The sequence below is a fragment of the Polypterus senegalus genome, chromosome 7 (genome assembly GCF_016835505.1).
Source record: "Polypterus senegalus isolate Bchr_013 chromosome 7, ASM1683550v1, whole genome shotgun sequence".
NCBI classification, from domain to species: Eukaryota; Metazoa; Chordata; class Cladistia; order Polypteriformes; family Polypteridae; genus Polypterus; species Polypterus senegalus.
The window spans coordinates 154,737,552-154,763,529 of NC_053160.1; positions in this window are offsets into that span (position 1 = coordinate 154,737,552).

Here is a 25,978-nt window from a genome sequence, read left to right on the forward strand (position 1 = left end):
ACAAGGACCCTTGGACAGACCATTTCTGTCTTTGGCACTAAAAGAGTTGTTTAGCCGTCTAGTTGTCTGCAGCACTTTTACACTTTTTTAGTGTCATCAATTGTGTGCCCACTTCAGAAGACAACAACCAACCCTCTCAGTCACTTCTGGCCTCTCTCCACCTTGCCAGCTAAGCATTTGGCCAAAGTCATCTTATAACTCAAATAGCAGCTGGCAGCTATGCAAACCCAGTTCTACTTTTCAAAATGCCAGGCTGAAGGGTTAGCTGCTGGCATCATGTGGGCTGTGGAAAGCCACTTGGATTTAATCGCTTGGTTAATCTATTTAATATAATGCCTTTCAAATCTATCTATCTATCTATCTATCTATCTATCTATCTATCTATCTATCTATCTATCTATCTATCTATCTATCTGTTGTGGCATATGGCCGGCCATTCATCCCAGCCAATAGCCCCAGGCCACCAGATGGAGCCCTTCCTACAGCATGGAGATGCCCCGAATTCCAGCAGGCATCATGGACAGTGGAGTTTTACAATAAAGCCCTGCTGGATACCATGGGGGCCTCCAGGGGACACTGCAGGGACTGCTACTTTCCCTATAACCCTGAAGTACGTCTTGGTCACAGCAACAGAGGAAATGACATACGTCTGGAATGAAGAAGAAGAGTTTTCACACGACCCGGAAGTGCAGGATAATCACATGGACTGAGGGCTCAGAAGCTCTTCCGGGTCGTGGACTAAAAAGCACTATGGGAAATCCCAGACGGATGAGCTGAGTTGGGTGGTAGAGAAACAACGCGTCTGGGAGTGGAGGATTGGTTATTGTGATTATTGATGTATTGCTTATTGTATGAATATAGGGGAGTGGAGGGTGCTTTATGCACATTATTGTTCGAATAAATATAATATTTGGACTTGTATCTGGTGTCTGGCGTCTGGTCTGAGGGTTCAAGGGGACGACAGCGCCCCCTATCTGTCACACTAACTATCTTATCTATCTATCATATAGACCAGGGGTGGGCAAAGTCAGTCCTGGAGGGCCGCAGAGGCTGCAGGTTTTTGCTCCAACCTAGTTGCTTAATTAGAAAACAATCCTTGCAAATAATTGAACTTCATGGCTTGTGAGTGCTTTAACTCTGCCATCTCAGGCCATTCTCATATCCTAGATGTTCTTCCCCTTTGGAAGGAAATCATCCAAATGATTTGAAGGCTAAAATGGATGAGTAATACTCAATCTTTCACTTTCTTCTCTTCACTTTCCTTCCAAGTATTAAATTAAACCCAATAGTGCATGATAAACACGCACAAGTGTAAATGGTAACAAGCTAAATGGAGAAAAGCTGCTTTCTTTCGTCATTTGACTCGTATTGCTAATAAAAAGCCATTAAAAACCAAGAGAACAGCTGTTTAAGACTAAAAGAAGCAATAAGGGTTCCGAATCGTAATGAACGAGACAACTAAAGTGAAGCACAAGTGTTACTTGAGCAGTAAGAGCTTCTTATTAAGCAACTGGGTTGGAACAAAAACCTGCAGCCTCTGCGGCCCTCCAGGAATGACTTTGCCCACCCCGATATACTGCCTTTCTTCTGTCTATCTATCTGTCTGTCTGTCTGTCATATTTTACATAGTGCCTTTCACACTCTATAAATAAATCTTTTTATCCACGTATGTCTTATCTCTGTTACACAGTTCTCTTTTTTGCATATCTGTCTGTTAGTCCTCTTCATATCCACAGTAGACAGTGCCTTTCATTTCAATTTCTGTTATATGGCGTCATTTATATGTAACTATCTGACTTACTCTTATTCTTAGTCTCCGTCATATTATAGCGCCTTTCATTCCTATCTCTCCTTCCACTTCTCTGGCTGTGGTCAGTGCTGTTGCCTCACATCCTCAGAGTTCTGCTTTGAACCGCGTGCTCGGTCGTCGTCTGTGTGGTCTGTTGTGTTCTCCTCGTGTTTCTTTGGTGCTGGTTAGGCTGATTTGTGCCTCAAACATGGCCCCAGTGTGAATGACTGACTGTGCCCTCTGATAGACTGGCACCCTTGTCAGAGCTGCTGCTGAGATCGGCTCTGGCTGTCTGCAGTCTTGGAGTATTCGGGTTTGCTGAATGGATACATGCATGTGATCAGGATGAGATTCACCTTTAGTGTCTACTGCAATGGTATGAAGGCTTGAATCTTTGCTCTTGTGTGCCAAGTCCTGCCACCAAATGGACACACAAACAGCCTCCTTGGATCAAGTAAAGAAGTGCTACTGTAACTGGTGCAATTTCCACCTTTGTTACCCAGGGTGCACTGTGAGAGGTTCGTACGCTGAGTGCTGTTATGAAATGAATATCTGCTGAAAGATTAGAGGGAAAAAAAGACCAAAGCCAATGGTGGCTCAGCAGTCAGCTGTGATGCAACAAAGATCCTGGGTTTGACTGCCTTGATGTTCTCTCCATGTCTATGTGACATTTTATCCAGGTACTCCATTTCTTCTTTCCACATCCCAAAGAACCAAATGAGATTTCTAGTTATGAAAGACACCGAAATAGAAAAACGTATATACCTATTGTCACAATAACAGACCACAGACATCAAAAAGGTTTGGGGCAGCCACCCGTATATTATGCCTTGGCGGTAAATGGGTATTTTGGTTGAGCTGTTCACAGGTTGGAGTCCAAAACAGAACTGATTTAAGAGTGCAGACATGATGGTTTTAAAGGCCGGGACAGGAAGTAACGTAATTGGGACAGGAACCAGAAGTGACATCTTCCAACCGAGGAAGTGATGTCATTAATAGCACCCATACCGGAAGTGATGTCATCACAGGACCTTGCTGGATTTCCCGTGGATGGTCAGCAGAGGATTCAGAGAGCAAGTCAGTGCAGCTCGCCACCTCCTGGTTTGCCGTGGTACTTCTATTATTCAGGCCCCTTTTGCTGCCTCCCAAACTCATGTGTGTGACACTATATAAGATAGTGTGGCGGACGGCCAGGATCCATGCCCGGCCGGGACGCCCCTTTGACACTGGATTCAGGGGAGCAGCCATGGGAGGCACAGTACGTCCCCTGGAACGCATGGTGGCAGCCCTCCTGGGTTACATCGGGGCCACAGGCGTGGGACTTCAGGGCTCAGCAGGAGCCGTGTGGGCTGGGATGCAGCAACACCCAGAAGTGCAGCCTGAATTAGGTGAATTATCACCTGAAGCACTTCTGGTGGGCTATAAGAAGAGCCTGCGGGCACTATTCGAGGCGCCAGAGTCGGGAGGAGGAAAACAAAGCTGCCTAGGAGGAGTGGAGGAAGAAGAGAGTCATTTTTTGGGTGTTTTTCTTTTGGTGTGTTTTTGGGACTGTGGGACACGGGGAAGATGTGCCCCATGGCTGAAGAATACAAAAATACATCTTTTTGTTCATTTTCACCTGTGCCTCCGTTGCCAGTCTGTGTTGGGTCGGCACTGACAGAGCGCTTATTCCACAATAGATATGCAAAAAAAAAAAAAAAGGAATTGTACAACACAGACAGATATAAAAGGCACTATATAAGACGGATAGTGTGCTGGTGGCCCTGGTCCATTCCTGCTTCCTGCCTTGTGCCCAGTGCTGCCATGATAGGCACCAGTTCCTCGTGATGCTCACCTGCATTACAAAGTGGGTATCTGAGTGTGTGGTGTGTGCGAGTCAGCTTGTCCTGCTATGGACTGGCATCCCCTGCCTGGCACCCAGTGCTGTGCTCCTCCAACTTTAGAATGGACCAAGCAGGCTTCAGAGGCCAGAAGGGCAGAATGCAATAAAGTCGATCATTTGTGCAGTCAATTTGATTCCTTATTAAGTTTATGGTTGTCAAACCAGTAAGACTGTCCATGAATCAGACTACCATCTTCTTTCAGGGATCGGTCAGCTCTGTCATATAAAAGTAGTGATGGACAGGCATGGTACCACCCAAGGGCAGGGGATGCCAGTGGTGAAGCCCACCCTGCCCCCACTTTCCACTCACTTTGTTCAGTTCTGCGTCCTCTTAAGGCCTGCAGTTGTATTATTCATTAATGCCACATTTGCCACTTTGGCATACCGTATTTGTATAAAATGCAGTGTGTGCCAGCTGTTGAGCCCCTCAGCACTGCAACATGCTGCTTGCTTGTTTGTTTTTTTTAATTTGTTGTTCATCCGGCTTTTTTTCTCTTTGTCATTTCTGTGTCACAAAGACCCTTGGGTAGTCCTGACGGCAATGGGTGCAAGTCAAAAGTTAACCCCTGATGGCAGTCCATCACAGGGCAGTGTTAGTGTGCCGAGTTCAACCCACCATATAAGAGTGAGGTAACACAAGTACTGGAAAAAAACCTATGTGAATCTGGTGAGGACACAAATCCACCACATAGTGGCCATGCCATGAAGGATTTAAAAGTGACAGAAAATGAGTCTTTAAAGAGCAGCAGTAGACTTCATTAGGAAGATGACGTTGTTGGCTTCAAGATGAGAAAACAAATGGGCTGTTCCTTGTTTGTCCCTTGTTGTGTTCCTCTTGGCCTTAGCATTATCGAAATCCTAAAAGGAGGGTGTAGGTTGTGGAATGGGCTGATTACAGTAAAACAGTAAAGAAGAGCTGAACTGTCAATCTGTGTGATGCCCATGGTTTTCATTACATACTGGTGTCAGAAGTGGAATAATCTTACAGAATTAGCCATGGATGTAAAGCTAGTGCCACACAGTATTAGCTTCAATGATTGGTGATTACAGTCCAGAGGATCACAGGTGCCGGTAGGGGTTTGGTCCAAGAGAACTCAACATGACTGCTGTAGATCCCCAGTTTTTTTTAGCAAACAGTGGAGGACTGCATGGGTACAGCATGTGGAGTTCTGGGGAACCGCAAAGCATGTGCCAAGACCTCAGATAGGATGGCCAGTAATTTTTCACCTAGTGATCCTGAATGTTAGAATGCAGGTGGTTGTGGAGAGACTGAAGGGAATCTGACTTGACAGATCAGACTCCTGAGGGGCATTTGGGACCCAAATGGCAACCATTGTGGCTGATGGTGAGTGAAGTTTTTGACAATTACTATTACGTGTTTTATATTTGTAATTAATTTAGATTACTTTGCAGAGATCTGTTTTAACTGTAACATTAAAGTGTCTTTTTCTGTTGAAAATCAAATTAAATCCGCCGTTAATTAATGTCATAAGACAATGAAATGTGAAAACTTCCAAGGTGGGTGAATACTTTTTCTAGGCACTGCAGATGCATACATTCATTTTCAAACTTGCTTAAACTAGTTTAGAATTCTGAGGGGCAAAGGGCCCCAAAAGATGACAGGTAGAAACTAACCAAGTCCATTGTGCTCACATGGGGACCCACCCCCTTTGGCTTAACATACAAAGAACAAGGAAGATACTTAACAAAATTAACATAATATTCAATAACAAGCCTTGAAAACCAAAGCATAAAATAACAAATAACAGGAATCAACCAAAATGTTCCTATAGAAGATAACCAAAAATTATCAACAACGATCATTGGCTGCCTGGAGATTACCACCTAGACAAAAGAAAATGTAATAACAAATAATAAAAGGCATAAAATAATGTGGAAAACCACTTGATTGCCTGTAGACCCTGATGCACAGCAGCAGAAATACAATTAAAATGCAAACATTACTTTAATGTAACCCAGATAATGCACTTAACAGCTTGCATGCGATGGAAAAACCAGCCTCTTTATTAACACTTGATTATAAAATTATAATAAAGAGTCACCATCTAATTACAGCACTCAGTATTCTTGGTCTGAAGTCACTGCTCTTTAAATACATCAATTAGCCAGGCACTCGTGTTTCTGGGGTGAGGGTGGAAAACAGTTGTAGGCTAAGGAAGCTGCAGAGTCACAGGTGATAGGATTGGTTTCTTTTCCGATTTTTTTTTTTTTTTTCCCCCATATCAATTTCTGCTCTCTGACACCATTTTGAGTTTGCACCATTTGGACAAATGTGCTCATTGTGAGGGACTTGTCCTCTGACGTTGTGACCATTGATTATGATATGATGGGTTAAGAAGTCCCCCTGGGAATCACTTGCTGATCCAAGATGCAGATTCAAAACCCACCAAATGACTCTCTCAAACTCAAATTTTGCAAACATCTCTTCGATTGTCAACTTTTGCTTGTAATTTTCAACCACAATTTTTTTTTCTCATTTTGGTCATGAAGCTTGTATTTCTGATCACCTGGAGCTGACTCTCTTTGTTTTACGTCTTAACACATTAATTGCTGGACTATTTCTTAACAGGACACTGCAGTATTGGTCTTTGTATATTTGATAAATAATGCTCTCTATCAAAATTTGTAAAAAAAGGCAATAGTTTTATTATCAATAGTAACCCTGTAAAGAGACTGTTAATTACTTTATTTTGACCAGTAATGGCTGTGCTGTGCTGTCCTGACAGTGTGATGAGTCGGATGCCTTTTGCTGAAGAAGCGCCTGACTCACTCACTGCCAGAAGCTACAGATTCCATATCAATTGATTGTCATTTTCTCGATCACTGTCATTATCTATCACTGTTACTTTAACAGATCTAGTTGTTTCAAAGCATCAGCAGCTTTGTCTTTTTTATGATGATGTAACTACAGACATTCTATTTATATCACGATTTTCTGCAAGCTGTTAAGTCTAAAAAAAAAAATCTATGGCTATCCACTAGATGGCAGCACTATAGTAGATAACTGAGACACAGCTCTACAGTGTCTGTATACTGAGATACGAGTTACGTCGTACGTCGGCCTGGACAGGCTCAATGAGATACGACTCTCATTACTCGTTCAGAGTGTTAAACAACAGAGCGGCCATGTAAACGCCACACAGCCAATGACTACCACACTGCAAACACACTGCCCTTAGCACTAAAATACCAAAAAAATGCAATTTTATATAAAAATGTTGCTGCTAATTTGCTTAGGTAGAGTTAACAAAATTGAGACTTTGGAAAGGAGTACAGCACATGGTGATAAAAGCCCATTAAAAGCCCACTCTCTTTATTAACACCTGATCATAAAATGATGAAAGGCCGCTGTTTAACTACAGCACTAGTCTGAGAGACTTGCTAATCAAAGAACTCAACTCTGATCCCAGTGAAATGGTCTAGAGGGTTTGCTCCTGAAGACTCGACGCTTTAAACTCGTTTTCTTCTTTTTCATTTTTAAATTAAGGCTGATAGATACAGAGTGGCTGTGCTCGATTGTGTCATTTATAGCAGCTGGCAGCTGCTCCAATGTTTTCCCCAAAGCATATGACTTTGTTCCAAGTCATTCTCTTACAATTGCTTCAGACAGAAGAAGATAAAAAAAAATCACAAGTACACGCACACACACACACGCACGCACACACAGACATTCACCTTCACACAACACGGCTATTAGAGTCAAAGTGGACATTCATTTTGTCGCCTTCTCACAGCTTGTTACATAAAGAAATCAATGAGCAAATTGCAATATTTCGCCTCCACACCTTTGCAAATACTTCAGGATATAAAAACCAGATGGCTTGTTACTGAAAAATAATTCACACCTCCGTGGGGCATAAAATTTTAATTTGGGGAAAAAAAAAGAAAGAAAATAAAGCTAAGAATATTGTGCTGCCTCTTGGTATCATCTCGTGTGACAAATGTGAGATGGGGATCCCTGGGAAATCAGCTGCCTTTCGCTTTTTCTTTTCCTTGGAGAGTTAAAGACTCCGCTCACATTTAGTCCTTCGCAAACCGCGCTGCCCGTTTATTCCCCTGCCTTTTAATTAACAGCAACCAATGTGCAAAGGAGAATGAAACATTTAAGTGTTTGGTGACACCGCAGGCTGTGGAATTTTAGGGAGTGCATGGGTGTCTTAATTTATTCTATGGTATTAGAATTAACAGATATATATATATATATATATATATATACACGTGTTTCACTTATCATATTTTAGATTTGTCACTGGTTGTTTAGATATGCAGTGACGAAAGATGGCCAGGAGAAGAAGAGGACGGTCATTCCAGTGCCCCAGCTTTTCAGAGGAAAGAATGGGCCACTAGAGGGCATCATGTTAACCAGTCAGATGGTGTCCATCTTATTGGTCCCAGAGTTCTAGAATAGGAAAAGACAACCTCTGAAAACACAGAGTATAGAGAACTGACCCCACTAGCAGAAAGGTCATTCTAATGGTGGGATGTAAACAGCAAAGACAATGAAGGCAGAGTGACACAGCGATCAAAAGGTGTCAATGGAGAGAAGTCAACACGTCACTGGGTTCTGTGTATTTGAAAACCTGCTTAGGAAATGTTATTCTTTCATATACAGTGTTTGTATTATTTCTACATACTATGCTTGCGTTTCCCCTTTTTGATAAAGGTTTACATTTTATTTTCTCTGTTATTATGCTGATGTCTTTAACAACATGTGAGCTGCAATCGGTTCCATTTGTTTTGTATTTGCAGTTGCTGCACAGGCAGGTGAAGTGACACGCTTGTAGTCACAAAGTGTCAGGAGCGGGATTTGAACCCAAAACGTCAGGGCCTGAAGCCCAAAGCCTTAACTACTAGACCACACTGCCTGTCTGTTATTATTATTATTATTATTATTTTTATTATCATCATCAATTTATTATGCTGTGTCTGTATACTTCTTGGGCTTTTATAAGAGAATAGCTGAAAGTTATTTTTTCCCAGAAATGTCTAAAAAAATAGGAATGAAGCTCCAGTTAAACACCAATTGATTTATTGCACCAAAGCCATCTTAACACATTTTACAACTTTAAGATTTGATGTGCTAGCACTGGAGCTCCACAACCACTAACGCTGGTCATGCGGGAGAACCACATCTGCTGACCTGCTCAGCCTGGGGACTTTCGTATTGTGGCCCTCCACATCCTTCACCAGATCCCACAGCGGGTAGTCAGTATTGGTGTCCTGAAAGCGGACCCCGTCAGCTACATAAACGGTGGCTCTTTGTGTACATACCATGGATTTCATGAAAGCGATGATCCTAATGGATTGACCAGGTCAGGATGTAATCACCATTCTAAATGTTTGGGTGCCCATCAAGATGCACCCCATGTGTCTGCCCTTGTTGACCATACCTAAAACCGTCACAGTCCTTCATCATTTTAAACTTCTGCACACTCCGATGGCCAGTGGAGAAGATAACAGCTGGAGTAGCTCAACTAACAAAGAGAGCATCCAAGCTGCTGCCATGCTGGTGGGATTATCCCAGCAGAGCTTGGCGTGGATTGTAAACAGAATGACCCTTAAACACAAGTGGAGATTAAAGTGGCTATTTGGTTGTGGCTGCATTCTAATGGTGTTGTGGTTATTTTGTTGCCATTGTGTCACTGGGGAGCTCTCTTTCCACAGCATATATCCCACCAAAGGACTTGGACAACTCTGCTGCCGGTTAGCCATTCATCATTCATGTTGTATGTCAAGCCTAGTGAGGTCAGTTCAGGTCAGGTTGAAGAGCATGCACCAGTACAGTGTGTTGCTCTTCCCACCACACGACGCAACAGCTCAAGATCCTGGTTGGAAAACCCCCTGCAGACATGTGGTCCAGTCCCACCTTCCGGAAATGACCATCTATCTGCTGCAGCCAGGTGTTACGTGGGTGTCCCCTTGGCCTCGTCCAGTCACTTGGGTCCTCATCAATGAGCTGGGTCACCCTCGGGGAAGCGCACCACATGGCCGTAGTGCCGTAACTGATGCCCCCTCACAATGCAGCTGATGTACCTTATTCAGGAAATCATGAGCAACCACTCATTCGACACGAAGTCAAACCAACAGTACCCAAGGATTCTTCAAAGAGACACAGTACCAAAGGAGTCCAGTCTTTGTCTCAGGTCACTGGATAGCGTCCCTGTCTCACAACCCTAAAGTAAAACTGGAAGCACCAGGACTCTGAAGACTTGGACCTTTTGTAGAGGAGGTGGGAGCGCCACACACCCCTTTCCAGTGAGCTCTTGACCTCCCATGCTCTCTCAGTCCGTCCACTGATTTCACAGGAGCAGTCACCAGAGACATGACTCTTTTCAATCTGCTTTCCGGAGGTGACATTCTACAGAAACAGCTCTTCTAAAAGTTTTTAATGGTCTTTTAATTGCTGCTGATGCAGGCAGGTGCTCTGCGCTTGTACTGTTAGATCTTACCACAGCTTTTTATACGGTGGACCGTCAGATCTTAATTAGTAGATTACAGCTGGTAGGTGTCTCTGGCTCTGCTTTGGACTTGTTCTCCTCTTATTTGTCAAATTGGAGTTTCTCAGTCAGTGTGGCTGGCTTTTCATCTGACTCTGCTCCTTTGACACGTGGAGTGCCGCAGGGCTCGGTTCTTGGACCCGTACTTTTCTCTTTAGATATTCTTCGCCTATCACAGATTCTTAACTCTTTTATGGACATCTCGTATCATCTATATGCAGGTGATATACAGCTTTATTTTTCATTTAAGCCTTACCATATTAATACTTTGGTCACTTTAGTTGATTGTCTGTCTCAGGTTAACGACTGGCTCAGTAGTGATTACCTGCAGTTGAATTCAGGAAAAACTGACGTACTAATTGTTGCTCCTCCTTTTCTTCATTCTGAGAATAGTTTAAAATTGTCTTCTGTCTCTCCTGTTATTAAGTCGAGTCTACGTAACCTTGGCTGGTTATTTTTGACCAGCCCCTGACACTTGATGAATATGTAAGGTCAATTAGCCACTCGTGTTTCTTTCATTTAAGAAATCTCAAAGCTACGAAATGCTGTTTCAAAATCAGAATTGGAGATGCTTGTTCCTTCTGTTATTTTCTCACAGCGTGATTACTGTAATGCTTTCTTTACAGGTTTGAGCAAGTCCTCTCTCGCACATCTTCAGTTAGTCCAAAATGCAGCTGCCAGGCTCCTAACTTGCGCTAGCCGGAGTGATCATATCACCCCCATCTTGCACACTCTGCACTGGCTCCCAGTGGTTTATAGAATTCATTTTAAAGTTTTGGTACTTCCTTTCAGAGCTTTGCATGGACAAGCTCCTGAGTATCTAACCAGCCTGCTCCAACGCCATACAGCTTGTTGGACTCTCAGATCTCGGGGGTATTTTCCGTATGTCGTTTAAATCATCCGAGATCAGATGCCTCATCTTGGATGAGTTAATTCCGGTGAAACTCATCTGGGATAAGTCGATTTTTTCAAACACAGCCGTGTAGTAGATTAGTCTAGCTGGATCTACTCATCTGAGATGATTGCACCCGCCCGCGCTGATTTAAAGCCCATATACACTCACCTAAAGGATTATTAGAAACACCTGTTCAATTTCTCATTAATTCAATTATCTAATCAACCAATCACATGGCAGTTGCTTCAATGCATTTAGGGTGTGGTCCTGGTCAAGACAATCTCCTGAACTCCAAACTGAATGTCAGAATGGGAAAGAAAGGTGATTTAAGCAATTTTGAGCTTGGCATGGTTGTTGGTGCCAGACGGGCCGGTCTGAGTATTTCACAATCTGCTCAGTTACTGGGATTTTCATGCACAACCATTTCTAGGGTTTACAAAGAATGGTGTGAAAAGGGAAAAACATCCAGCATGCGGCAGTCCTGCGGGCGAAAATGCCTTGTTGATGCTAGAGGTCAGAGGAGAATGGGCCGACTGATTCAAGCTGATAGAAGAGCAACTTTGACTGAAATAACCACTCGTTACAACCGAGGTATGCAGCAAAGCATTTGTGAAGCCACAACACGCACAACCTTGAGGCGGATGGGCTACAACAGCAGAAGACCCCATCGGTACCACTCATGTCCACTACAAATAGGAAAAAGAGGCTACAATTTGCACGAGCTCACCGAAATTAGACAGTTGAAGACTGGAAAAATGTTGCCTGGTCTGATGAGTCTCGATTTCTGTTGAGACATTCAAATGGTAGAGTCAGAATTTGGTGTAAACAGAATGAGAACATGGATCCATCATGCCTTGTTACCACTGTGCAGGCTGGTGGTGGTGGTGTAATGGTGTGGGGATGTTTTCTTGGCACACTTTAGGCCCCTTAGTGCCAATTGGGCATCGTTTAAATGCCACGGGCTACCTGAGCATTGTTTCTGACCATGTCCATCCCTTCATGACCACCATGTACCCATCCTCTGATGGCTACTTCCAGCAGGATAATGCACCATGTCACAAAGCTCGAATCATTTCAAATTGGTTTCTTGAACATGACAATGAGTTCACTGTACTAAAATGGCCCCCACAGTCACCAGATCTCAACCCAATAGAGCATCTTAGGGATGTGGTGGAACGGGAGCTTCGTGCCCTGGATGTGCATCCCACAAATCTCCATCAACTGCAAGATGCTATCCTATCAATATGGGCCAACATTTCTAAAGAATGCTTTCAGCACCTTGTTGAATCAATGCCACGTAGAATTAAGGCAGTTCTGAAGGCGAAAGGGGGACAAACACCGTATTAGTATGGTGGTCCTAATAATCCTTTAGGTGAGTGTATATTGTCCAGAAAACATGATCAGCAAGTCTTTGATAGGCTGCAACAAAATGACAAAAGAACGGGCACATTTTTTCACACAAGCGGAGCAAGATCTTTTATTCAAAGGATATGAAGAATTTCAAGATTTAATATGCACAAGGGGTAACACTGCCAAAGCAGCTCAAACCAGAAAAGACGGCTGGCAAAAAGTGGCCGACAAATTAACGCGTAAGCAGTGTGCATTGCACGTACTGCATGCAGTGTTTCATTTCCTATGTGTTAGATTAATTATTATTTAATATGTCGTAATTCCAGATCAAACGTGAGCACAAGGAGAACATGGGAACAGATTAAAGTGAAGCACAAGAATATACTTCAAACTGGTAAATATTGGTATATAACTATTTAAAGAATTGTTGACATAAAGAATCATATATAATATAAAAAACAGCTCCTCCTCAGAACCAGTGGCAGGATGCAGTGGTCACTTCATTTCAGGTAAAGGATGGTCATTACATATATTTGTCCTTGATGTGTGCCATAGGTATGTTCCATATATCCCTCTTTTTTGTTGGGTCAGTTGCAGGGAATGTCACATCCTTAGAACTTGTGTCTGACCAACGAGATATTGACGAAGGTCAAATATTTAATGAAGACACGTGTCTGGTTATTCATCAGGAGGAGAGGTAAATTTCCCAAATAATGTTGGATCAAACTCCACTCTGATCGGTCCCATGTGCCCCAATCACATTTGGAAATCCTGGGTAATGAGAATGTTAGGCTGACTGTGAGATTCTTTACGGCACTGTGGGTGTTTTTGCCTGCGTACCTGCAATGGCATAAAACGCCTCTTTTATTGTCTGCACACGCAGGTGTCCAGGAAACACTATGAAAACCTGAAGGAAATATTTCAGAGCCAAACAGACTTTACAAATTGCCTGGCAAACTGCACTTTTAGGTAGATTTTCCACATCACCTACAGTATATAAAAAAGTGCCGCTTGCAAAAAACCTCAAAGCAATACATACTGTCTGTGTGGTTGTGAGAGCCCGACTTCGCCTACTTTGACTTCAAATATAAGGTGCTAATAAATCTTGGAGGTACAATATTCCCCCTCAGCTAAAGCGGTATCTTTCGAAAAGAATTTCCTCCGGGAGCAATAAAGGATCTTGCCAATCGAGCAAAACTCTCTCTATATGAAATTCTCTTCTTATCAATTGGTTGCTCATTCATGAACGGCGAAGCCATGACTGAATGAATTCCATGCACGGACACTGATTAAGTGCGTGAGCTAATCCTTGTTAACATATAACAAACCTGCTCCGAGTTTCGAAAAACCGACAGATCCAGGATCATGGCAAATCATCAACAATTACATCCGGCTAACCGAGTAATCCACGTACGAAAAATACCCCCCTGGGCAACAGGGTCTTCTCGTTGTCCCACACACTCGGCTAAAAACCCGTGGGGATTGTGCCTTTCAGTCTGTGGCACCAAGGCTATGGAATAGCCTGCTTTGTGGTCTGCATGGAGTCAAGTCTGTTGATTCTTTTAAAAAACAACTAAAAACATTTCTTTTTAAACTAACTTTTAATCAGTGCTGAATAGTTCCGGTTTGTTTTATTTATGTTTTGTTTTAACTGTTGTATTTTACTGTATTTGCCGTTCAGCGCTCTGTGACCTTTTGTCTGTGAAGGGCGCTATATAAATAAACTGCTACTGCCAAGGTTAGTAATCCTCTCGATGAAGTCAACACTCTCCCGCAAACAGACACAGTGCTGATGGCCGAGCCCAAGAGGTCATTAAAGGCCTGGATCTTGATTTTTGTCAGGACCCTCGCAACACCAGCCGCTCAAACTCCTCACTCAGTCTCTCAAGAGCCACAATCGGAGCCTCCATTGACTCCATGAAGATCACAGCATCATCGGCAAAATCACACTCAGTGAATGTCCCTTCACCAACAGATGCCCCACAGCCGCTGGACCCCACGACCCTGCCCAACACCCAGTCTATGCACACATTGAACAGAGTTGGAGCAAAAACACACCTCTGATGGACCCCAGAATCAACCAGTGGTTCATGTACATTTTTTTGATTTCTTTTTTCAGTCCCTGCCTTACACCAGGTCAGGGGTGTTTCAAGGATTTGATAATGTCAGGCTGTAAGCCCCCTTTAACGCTGTCTTCTGTCGTCCTTCTGTCGCTCTTTTAGCCTCAAAACGTACCTTAGTGAAGTGAAAACCAATCACTGTTGGTACTCTTGTGGTTTGTTGGTGTCTCATTTGTTCTCAAAATGCATTTGAAGTTTTGTACAACTTGTTAGTCAAGTGTCTGTCCTTCTCCGAGTTTCCAGCATATTATACAGCAGATCAGTTGGTGGGGTCCATATCCAAATCAAAACACTCCTTCTGTTTGCCCAAGCAGTATAATCAGACATGCAGGGGGCGCACATCAGGCCGTGAAACAGAGTGATGTCTCTCTAGGCTCCGCCTCTGGCCCCGCCTCTTCCTATCCCTTCAATGGTGAACCAACCATTGAGGGAAGGCACATCAGTACAGCCAGCATCAGCAAATTAAATGGGGTTACCTTGAGACCCCAACATCTTCTCCTTCATATTTTATGGTGCTTTTTCTCCAGTTCTCTGTCTTTCAGTTTATTTAATACAAAACATAATTCCTGCTCATGCTAAGTCAATTTTTTTTTTACATCAGGCGTACCTTTGCCCGTATTCCTGTGATGGAAAACGTGGGCTAAAAAATGGATGATGAATGTTTGGACCAGAGTTGGTTCTACCTTACTAGTCATCCAGGATGTCAATATTTCGGGGAGCGCCATTTTGTTAAGTAAACTTGCTTCAGACAATTATTGGCTTCTAGTCTCTGAAATTCCCATGCAGCCACCACCCATTCTTTGGGCAACGTTATGAATCCCCCCACTCTTTTGATGTCCATGTGTGAATCACCATGTCGAACCTTCTCCTGCTTTTCAATATGACACCCACTTACGACTTGTTCAAAACGCCAAAGGGGAAACCACTCTACAATTTGCACAGCAATTGTCTTCAAGACTCCATGGTCTGGGTGCGCTACTCTCACTTTTGCCTGAAGTAGTAAAACCGCTAGAGCTGGTCCAGGTTTGGTCAGTTTTTTGTATATCTACGCATTTAAATAAATAAATAAATAAATACCCCTTATATGTTGTTATCACACTCCCCCCGCCATCAAGCCCCACATGGGAATGCATTCAGCTCTCCATCTGCTTAGCAACTTCTGGTGACTTCCTAAATCATCTTGGGCTTCATTTAGGAGGCATCAGAGACTCCCACGTGGGAAACATTGAGGCCCTGCATAGGTGACCTCGATCTGCTGTGAGACCCACAATGTGTAGGCGGACAAGACGGCGCTCCACATTTACAGAAGAACGAGCGATGACGGCGGCTGCGGTTTGTACAGTATGTCTTTGGAGAGGCGAGGCTCCTCGACAGATGGTCACCGCACATCTGTCATGCCAGAATTTATGCAGGACATCAACAAGCTGAAGTTCATCCGCCCGAGCTTAATATGCGTAATGAGCAAGCGAGTGAGCAGCTTCATGCAGTCGGCCTCCTCGGCTCTTTGTTTCTGCTGTCGGGAATGGTCTTTACTAAAAGCACAGCAGCTGTTGCCTGTGTGTGCTTTAACTCCAGATGACTTTGTACTGAGCGTCCATCTCCTCGTGTTGGTGTTGAGGGTCAAGCTTGTGGGACTTTTGGCAGAGTTGTGTGGAGGGCGCTGAACCTCGGCACTGGCAGCTGGCCGCGCTCAAAGGCCTTTTGCTTAAATCCTGTCTCAGGTAAAAAGTAAGGCGAGCCAGTCTGCCTCGTGTTGTGCTCTGCCTCTCACAAAAGAGCTGAGCAGACCAGTTTTCCTCTTCAGACTGTGCTTTCCTAAACCTTTGGAGATATGCGCGTGACAAACACATTTATAGTACCTACCTTTCAGCTGTGAGTGCATTTATGCCCACCGATCAGGCACAACATTAAGACCACTGACAGATGAAGTGAATAATGGGGTGGGATACATCAGGCAGCAAGTGAACAGTCAGTTCTTGAAGATGATGTGTTGTAAGTGTAAAGATCTGAGCAACTTTGACAAAGGGCCAAATTGTGATGGCTAGAACGGGCATGTCAAACACGCAGCCCCCAACAGAAATCTGTGCAGCCCGCATGACAGATCCTAGTTAGCACTGAACTTGTACAAAATGATTACTATCATTTGTGACTGAATCATTCTGTATCTTCGGCGTTACTTATTGACTTTTCTTACTTCTACCTTCTGACAAAAGCAAGTTTTCTCATGGCATTACGGTACCGGAAACATCATCTGCTAGTATAGCCATGAGCCTTGACCAAAGTTAATGAGCCGTGACGTCGCAACTGAAGTGCTAGGCTGCAGCAGGGGCGGCCTTAGGCCTGTGCAAACTATGCATCTGCACAGGGCCGCCACGCCAATATATCTATACTAATAAAAGGCAAAGCCCTCACTCACTCACTCACTCATCACTAATTCTCCAACTTCCCGTGTAGGTAGAAGGCTAAAATTTGGCAGGCTTATTCCTTACAGCTTACTTACAAAAGTTAAGCAGGTTTCATTTCGAAATTCTACGCGTAACGGTCATAACTGGAACCTACTTACGTACATATATACGGCCATAGCCATAGCCTGCAGCTCGGTCGCCGTGTGAGGTGGAGTTGCGTCGTCAAGCATCATCACGCCTCCCACGTAATTGAGTGCCTGCCCATATAAGGTAAATATTTGCGGGTGAAGGACTGAATGCAGTACGTAGAGAACAAGGAAGAGCTCCAAAGAGCGCTGAACAAAAAATGCATTACACAATTGAGAAGGCAGCGAAAGAATATGAAGCGAGTGACGTATACAAGCATATCCATAAGTTCAGCTACTGCGGAAACAAAGCACGGTGTAAACCTTAAGTTTAAATTAAGTTCATAGACACGCTACCGCTGGCGTTACTCATGCCTACGACGAATACGATATTCACGAGATACAAGTTTAATGAGAAGACACGAGGTATAAACGAGACTTTGGATCACTTTGTAACTAAGTTAAAATTGCTGGTGAAGGACTGTGTTTATGCAAACGAAGATGAGATGGTCAGGGATAAAATAGTGATTGGCACAAACTCACCGAAAGTGCGAGAGAAACTTTTAAGTGCCGGGTCTGAGCTAACATTAAATAATTGCTGGTGAAGGACTGTGCTTATGCAAATAAATAGAAAGCAAATGTTACGTTATTTTTAAAATGTTTCCTTTTCTTTTTCATAACTTCTGTAACACACTTCTTCTCCGCTGCGAAGCGCGGGCATTTTGATAGTATGGAATATAAAACAGAAAGAGAAAATATCGACACAGCTGACGGCAATGTTGCCAAAAAACATTGTGTTTCTTGTTAATTAGTACGCTGTATTTACTAATGTCGCTCGAGTCGGAGCAGTAAGCTATATGTAGTATCATAACGTTCTGCTGTAATGAGAATATCATGGGCCGCCACTTGGTTTTCAAGTTACGGACACGCGCATATAGAAACGTGTCATGAGCACGAGGCGGCTATCCAGTGTCCGCAATGGATGTGGCCATCCGCCGTTCATAAGATACCATATTGACATTGGTGGGCGAAGGGGCCACTGATTCTACTAGGTTACACTACTGGCTGGGCTGCTGAGACTGGCCACTGGACAGAACTGACCATCACGAGTAGTAATAGCCCGCATATTTTCATGTTTTTTTGCTCTAGTTTTATGTAATTTTGTGCTTGTATTGTAACGAACAGTTAGTGCAGACTACAGCTGAAGATCTAAAGTGGACGCGAGAAGTTGGTGAGTTGTTTATTAACAGATTTTTGTGATTTTGAGTTTGTAAAATTAGTGTAGGTCAGGGGGCTTTTTGCATATTGGCTTATTTTACAATATAAACTTTGAAGTAAACTTAGTAAAGTAAAATTTGATTTTTGGAGGATTTGTTTTCCAACTTGAATTACTGAGCAATGAATTCAGTGAGTGTTTTCATGATTTCAGTTCACATGAACAGGACTTTGCGCTGTTCTCTTACAACGTTGAGAATGCATCTCAGAATATCCAAATGGAGTTGGCTCGGTGGCACAGTGGTAGAGCTGCTGCCTCACAGTAAGGAGACGTGAGTTCGCTTCCCGGGTCCTCCCTGCGTGGAGTTTGCATGTTCTCCCCGTGCCTGCATGGGTTTCTTTCGGGTGCTCCGGTTTCCGTCCAAAGTCATGCAGGTTAGGTGCACTGGCGATTCTAAATTGTCACAAGTGTGTGCTTGGTGTGTGGGTGTGTGTGCCCTGCCCAGGGTTTGTTTCCTGCCTTGCGCCCTGTGTTGGCTGGGATTGGCTCCAGCAGACCCCCGTGACCCTGTGGTTAGGATATAGCGGGTTGGGTAATGGATGGATGGATACTTTTGTATGGCTATTCTTATGATTCCGTTTCTGTCTTGTTTTTTTGTTTTTTTTGTACGATCGACACTATTTTGTGGCAATACAGTACTTGCATAACCGAGGCCATCTTTTTTACAATCACAACTCCTGGCCGGTCACATGACATGGAGGTCAGTGTCATATTGCAAAATCGTCTATTTCAAACTGTACATGTTAGACATTAACATCCAAGTTTCGAATCGAGCATGCCTTCAGATCCTAATAGCACAGCTAACACTCCCATGACGGGAGACTTGGATACTGACACATGTAACATGCTGGTTCAGGTAGCAGCGTGTTGATTACATTAACCACGTGACTTCCAGAGGCCGCGTACCATAGCATCACATAATGATGACAGCAACACAACAAGGCGGCACCCAGGAAAAGCAAAAAGAAACGAAAACGCTACACAATCATTTCTAATAACTGATAATAATTTCTGTGATAAAAGTAAATGTTAAATTCAGATTCAGAATATCCAAAAAACCTAACTATTAATTCAAAAAAGCTCAATCCAATGTACAAAATCATAACACGTAGCATCCATCGCCAGCACTAATGCGTAATACACTGTGCATTTGTCTACAAACCGTAACCAGCGACATGTACTGCCGTGCACTAGGCGTCATTGCAGGTAAGCAGCTGAGCACGTAGCTGAGTTTTAGAACTGGGAAGTGATGCTCTGAGCGATTCCTCAGCAGAGCTGGCGTGTGTCTCGCAGTCTTCAGTTTGATGGATTTTTGTGCCATCGTTGTTCCTTTCCTAACTCCATGAGGTGCCACTTCATTCTTAAAGACTGTTGGATATCTGAGGATCAGGCCGACATGCTGTACAACCCTGTGGTTCAAACTCTTAGTTTCAATTATTTGTACTTCATGATTTAAAGTACATAATTATTGTTTCACTGTGTAAAATAAGTAATAAAGAATTATAAATGCTAGGCTTCCATGACACACCAAGCCTGTTAAGAAAGCAGATTTAACAGGAGTTGCAGGCATCCAGCTGCGCCTTTCCCCAACTTGCATTCCACACTAAGTGACTGAACTCCATCTTGTACCAGGATCTGCCTAAACTTCATCTGATAGCAAAGATGTAAATGAGGATGACAACTATGATAGACAGAAGGACTCGCCTATGAAGAGACACTGATTTTGTAAATGAAAGTGACTTCAATCCAGTCAGGAGAAGTTGGATGGCAAATTTGGTTAAATTGTATATGTGTATGCTGATTGGATGGTGCATTGGGTTATATTTTATATGTAACTAGCAAAATACCCGCTCTTCGCAGCGGAGAAGTAGTGTGTTAAAGAAGTAATAAAAAAGAAAAGGAAACATTTTGAAAATAACGTAACATGATTGTCTATGAAATTTTTTTGTCACTCTTATGAGTGTTGCTGTTTTATATATATATATATATATATATATATATATATATATATTTATATATATATATATACTGTAAAAGAGAAATCAAACACACGCATAAAGGTTTGGGGTTTCCGTCCCCATATACTGAAAAATTATCCACAGTATGAAAATATTATGGTCAAAAAAATACATGAAACAATCAGTAATGGCTTGACAGTCAAAGATGGTGTCGGCGGAGTATTTATGTAGGAGGGCCGGAAGTCGAGGAATGCTGGGTAGAAGCCATGGTGGTTGAATGGATTGATGACGTCATGGGTAGTGGACAGAGGAAGGGCGGAAGTAGCGGACTACAGGATGCTGTGGGAGGTAGGCTCTTGGCGCCGGTGCGTCTTTTCTTCCCTCCTGGCGTATGTCTTCCCGATCGTATTAAGGTCCGTCCGTGGCCCCCTACTCACACGTGCGTGACAATACATACACACAGACACATATAAACATATATATACATTCACACACACACACACATATATACAATATATACACACACACACACACATACATACACACATCCACATATATGTACATACATATCTACACACATACCTGTATATATATATATATATATATATATATATATATATATATATATATATATAAAAATTAAAAGAACACTTTGAAAACACATCAGATCTCAATGGGAAAAAGAAATCCTCCTGGATATCTATACTGATATAGACTGGGTAATGTGTTAGGAACGAAAGGATGCCACATCGTTTGATGGAAATGAAAATGATCAACCTACAGAGCCCTGAATTCAAAGACGCCCCAAAAATCAGAGTGAAAAAATTATGTGGCAGGCTAGTCCATTTTGCCAAAATTTAATTGCAGCAACTCAAAATTGTACGAAGCACTTTGTATGGCCCCTGTGTTCTTGTATACATGCCTGACAACATCGGTGCATGCTTCTAATGAGATGACAAATGGTGTTGTGGGGGATCTCCTCCCAGATCTGGACCAGGGCATCACTGAGCTCCTGGACAGTCTGAGGTGCAACCTGGTGGCATTGGATGGACCAAATCAATGTCCCAGAGGTGTTATATTGGATTTAGGTCAGGAAAGTGTGGTGGCCAGTCAATGGTATCAATTCCTTCATCCTCCAGGAACTGCCTGCATACTCTCACCACATGAGGCCAGGAATTGATTGGTTATGGACCTTCTATGGCCCTCTCCAGCTCTCCTAGAGTAACTGCTTGTCTTCTAGAATCTCCTCCATGCCCTTGAGACTGTGCAGGGAGACACAGCAAACCTTCTGGCAATGACACGTATTGATGTGCCATCCTGGAGAAGTTGGACTACCTGTGCAACCTCTGTAGGGTCCAGGTATCGCCTCATGCTACCAGTAGTGACACTGACTGTAGCCAAATGCAAAACTAGTGAAGAAACAGTCAGAAAAGATGAGGAGGGAAAAATGTCAGTAGCCTCCACCTGTTAAACCATTCCTGTTTTGGGGGTCATCTCATTGTTGCCCCTCTAGTGCATCTGTTGTTAATTTCAGTAACACCACAGCAGCTGAAACTGATTAACAACCCCCTCTGCTACTTAACTGACCAGATTAATATCCCATAAGTTTCATTGACTTTATGCTATACTCTGATTAATAAGTGTTCCTTTAATTCTTTTGAGCAGTATATATATATATATATATATATATATATACACACACATACATACTTATATCTATACTAATAAAAGGCAAAGCCCTCACTGGCTGACTCACTGACTCATCACTAATTCTCCAACTTCCCGTGTAGGTAGAAGGCTGAAATTTGGCAGGCTCATTCCTTATAGCTTACTTACAAATGTTGGGTAGGTTTCATTTCGAAATTCTATGTGTAATGGTCATAACTGGAACCTATTTTTCTCCATATACTTTAATGGATGTTAGCCCGATGGCCGTGGGGGCGGAGCTGCGTGTGACATCATCATGCCTCCCACATAATCACGTGAACTGACTGTGACCGCAGTACGTAGAAAAGAAGGAAGAGCCCCCAAAGAGTGCTGAAGAAAAACGCCAAATACTTTATTCGCGAGATACAAGTTTAATGAGAAGACACGAGGTATAAACGAGACTTTGGATCACTTTGTAACGGAGTTAAAATTGCTGTAGCGAGAAACTTTTAAGTGTCGGGTCTTAGCTAACATTAAATAACGCCGTGGACATCGCGAGATCACATGAGATACCACAGGCACAGCTCAGAAGCTTCGATGCATGTACTCCGAGCAGCTCACGTGAACTGACTATGAACGCAGTACACGGAGAAAGCAAGACCTGTAAAGAGTGCGGAGAGTTTTGCTCACGTGAACGTGTCTGCAAAAAGTGCCGTTTCCTGCACTGCAAAAATACTACAAAAGTCGGGCAGCCAGTGCACACACGCGCGTGCGTGCATAGCTGTGCCGGCCTTTGAGATGCTGACTGCGCTTCTGCCTTAAGTGAAAGTAAACACTTTAAATTTTTTCCCCCCTTCCCATGAGCTATAGCCCAGACAACTGTAAACACAGGATCCCATTTCTAGACCGCGGCAAACTAATATTAAGGCGCTTCGCACTTTCTTTTGCACGTATACGATTATGAGGTCGTCCGGTCGGAGTATGAAGACACGCACAGGAGTGGAGGACTGACAGTGCCATCACAGCCAATTAATGGCAGGGACGTCTCGCCAGTCTACACAAGAACCACCGCGACTGTCCCCAAAAGGCGCTCATATCGTAAGTGAAGACCTCTCTCTACACTATATTAAAGAAAAAGGCAACTTTCCTTTCTTTACACCTTTTTTCCTTTTATCCCCAACCAAAGCCTTTCTCTCTTAACACTGCAGAGAACACAAAAATGATTTTCTTTTAATTGCTGGTAATGCCGGTAAGGCACATTACCAGAGGCAGAAATTTGGACGTTCACATAGAAAATGTAATTTCTATACCACAGCCGTCGTGTAGCGCCTTTCAAAAGGGATCAACTACCGAGAGATGATCCATATACATTTTAGCTGCTGTTAGTACTACTTACCTGTTGTGTTACAGTCTTTAAAATGTAGTTTACCCGAAACCACACCAGTAGTACTCAATGTACCTGTACTTCTTAAAACGTTAACGTTAAAATGTTTTACTGTTTAATAACTTATAGACTACATTTTATTATTTTTCCCTTGCACTCAGTGACCAAAGCTATACACACACATAGACACATACATATATATACACATATATATATACCTGTGTGTATGTATGTATGTATGTGTATGTATGTGTATATATACATATATATATATACACACACACACCTGTATACATTATATATACACACACACACACACACACATATATAATTTGTGTATGTGTGTGTATATATGATGTAGATAGGTATGTATATATATATATATATGTGTGTGTGTGTATATGTATGTATATGTAGATATGTATGTATATATATATATATATATATATATATATATATATATATATATATATATATATATATATGTAGACTCAAACCCATTATGACAGCAGCAATCCAAGCTGTGAGAAAACAGTAAAAAGGAGGCATGTCAGACGTCGTGGTACATTTTCTGATGCAGCTAGACGAAAACAACTTTGTGACGCTGCCACCAAATACACAAAACAATTACTTTGACAATCATGTTACGTTATTTTTAAAATGTTTCCTTTTCTTTTTCTTTACTTCTTTAACACACTACTTCTCCGCTGCGAAGCGCGGGTATTTTGCTAGTATATATATATACACACACACACACACATATAAACATATACAGTATATACATGTACATATATACTGTACATATACACATATATATATATATACAGGTATATATATATATATATATATATATATATATATATATATATATATATATATATATATATATATATATATATATATATATATATATATACATACATACATACATACATATCTATATATATTCACACATACATATACACACACATATATATACCTTTTGGGGTGCGAACAGCTGTTGCTGGGGGTGCCAGAATCCATCGAGGAAGAAAAATGAAAAACATTATTTGTACAAATTCTTAATTTATTTATCCATTCCTAAATAATGAAATGGGCAGGCTATTTCATATCAGTGCAATACGCTGCTTGTTAAAACTGATGACTTCCGCTCTTGCGTGCACGTAGTGTTGCGTGGGCATTATGAACTATCGTATCTGTTCAAGTTCTATTTAAATTTTAAATATAAGTAATTTTTATTTAGTCGACAGAAATATCTTTGGTAGGAATGTAAGTTAAATTTAGTCATCATTGCATAAATTTTTCTTCGCCATAGAAATGCAAAGACTAAATTCAACTTACATTTCTACCAAAGATATTTCTGTCGACTAAATAGAACCTACTTAATAGAACCTCCAAATAGAACCTGAAAAGATATATTTTTTCAAATCTGAGCGCGTATTTTAGATCGACTTAACGCGCACTACATCAGGCCCCGTGCTATTGTGGTCTCGACTGTCTGCCTCAATAAGTCATCGTCGTTTCTCTCTTACTTTTTTACTGTTCATTTAATCATGAACATGAACATCTACAGTTGTGTATTTTCAGGTTGTAATGTTCATCAAATTTACGTATCATCTGGTCCATTGGCGGACTGTGCATCTCACACCTTGGCCTTTCAGTAGTGCTTCGTCTGAATAAACCCACCCCTCAAAAACTAATTTATGGTTATAAAAACCATCTTAATATGCAGAAATACAGTATAAAGAGCCGCTGTATCGCAGATAGATAACTCCTGTAGCCACAATAAATGCCTTTATTGAACAGACAAACCAGGGGTGAACAAGTTCCTTTCTACTGCAGTTACAGCCGTGACACACATAAAAAACATCAATAATAACTCATAAACTTGCAATATTATTTAGGAAAATCGCAATATTTTTACTCACCAAAAATTCGGATAATTTGTAAACAAAATCCATCCTCCTCTCTTTCCTCAAAAACAGTTCAATCACTCTGTCGTGCGGATTATCTGTGCGCCTCAGTTCCATCAAAAAGTCCCTTTCTATCACCATCGAAACTAATGCTGAAAGTTGAACCTGCGGCTTCTATCCAATCAATGGGTCCGAATACGGTGACGTCGCCGTACGCCTGCTAGAGGGCCGTACTGACACCAACTCAAAATCAATTGAAGCAACAGGTTAATCGACATTTATTCTGTGTTAGAGTGCCTGAACAACGGATTGTGAAGGCCTCTCTGCCTGGCAACAAATGATGGCTGAAATGTGATTGGTTAAATGCTCTAATACGAATATACATGCCTGGAAGCAGCACAACCATCGGAAAAGCTATGAAAGGAAGCGGACAGATTATTTAGAATTATTTAATAAGTATTTATGGACAAAATATAATTAACATCAGTTTGTGAATCAGATATTTTTACTTATGAATATGCTCAGCACAGTCCTTCACCCACGAATATTTACCTTATATGGGCAGGCACTCAATTACATGGGAGGTGTGATGATGGGAGACGCAACTCTGCCTCCCACGGCCATTGAGCTGCAGTCTATTACAGTATATGGACGAAAAAATAGGTTCCAGTTATGACCATTACGCGTAGAATTTCGAAATGAAACCTGCCCAACCT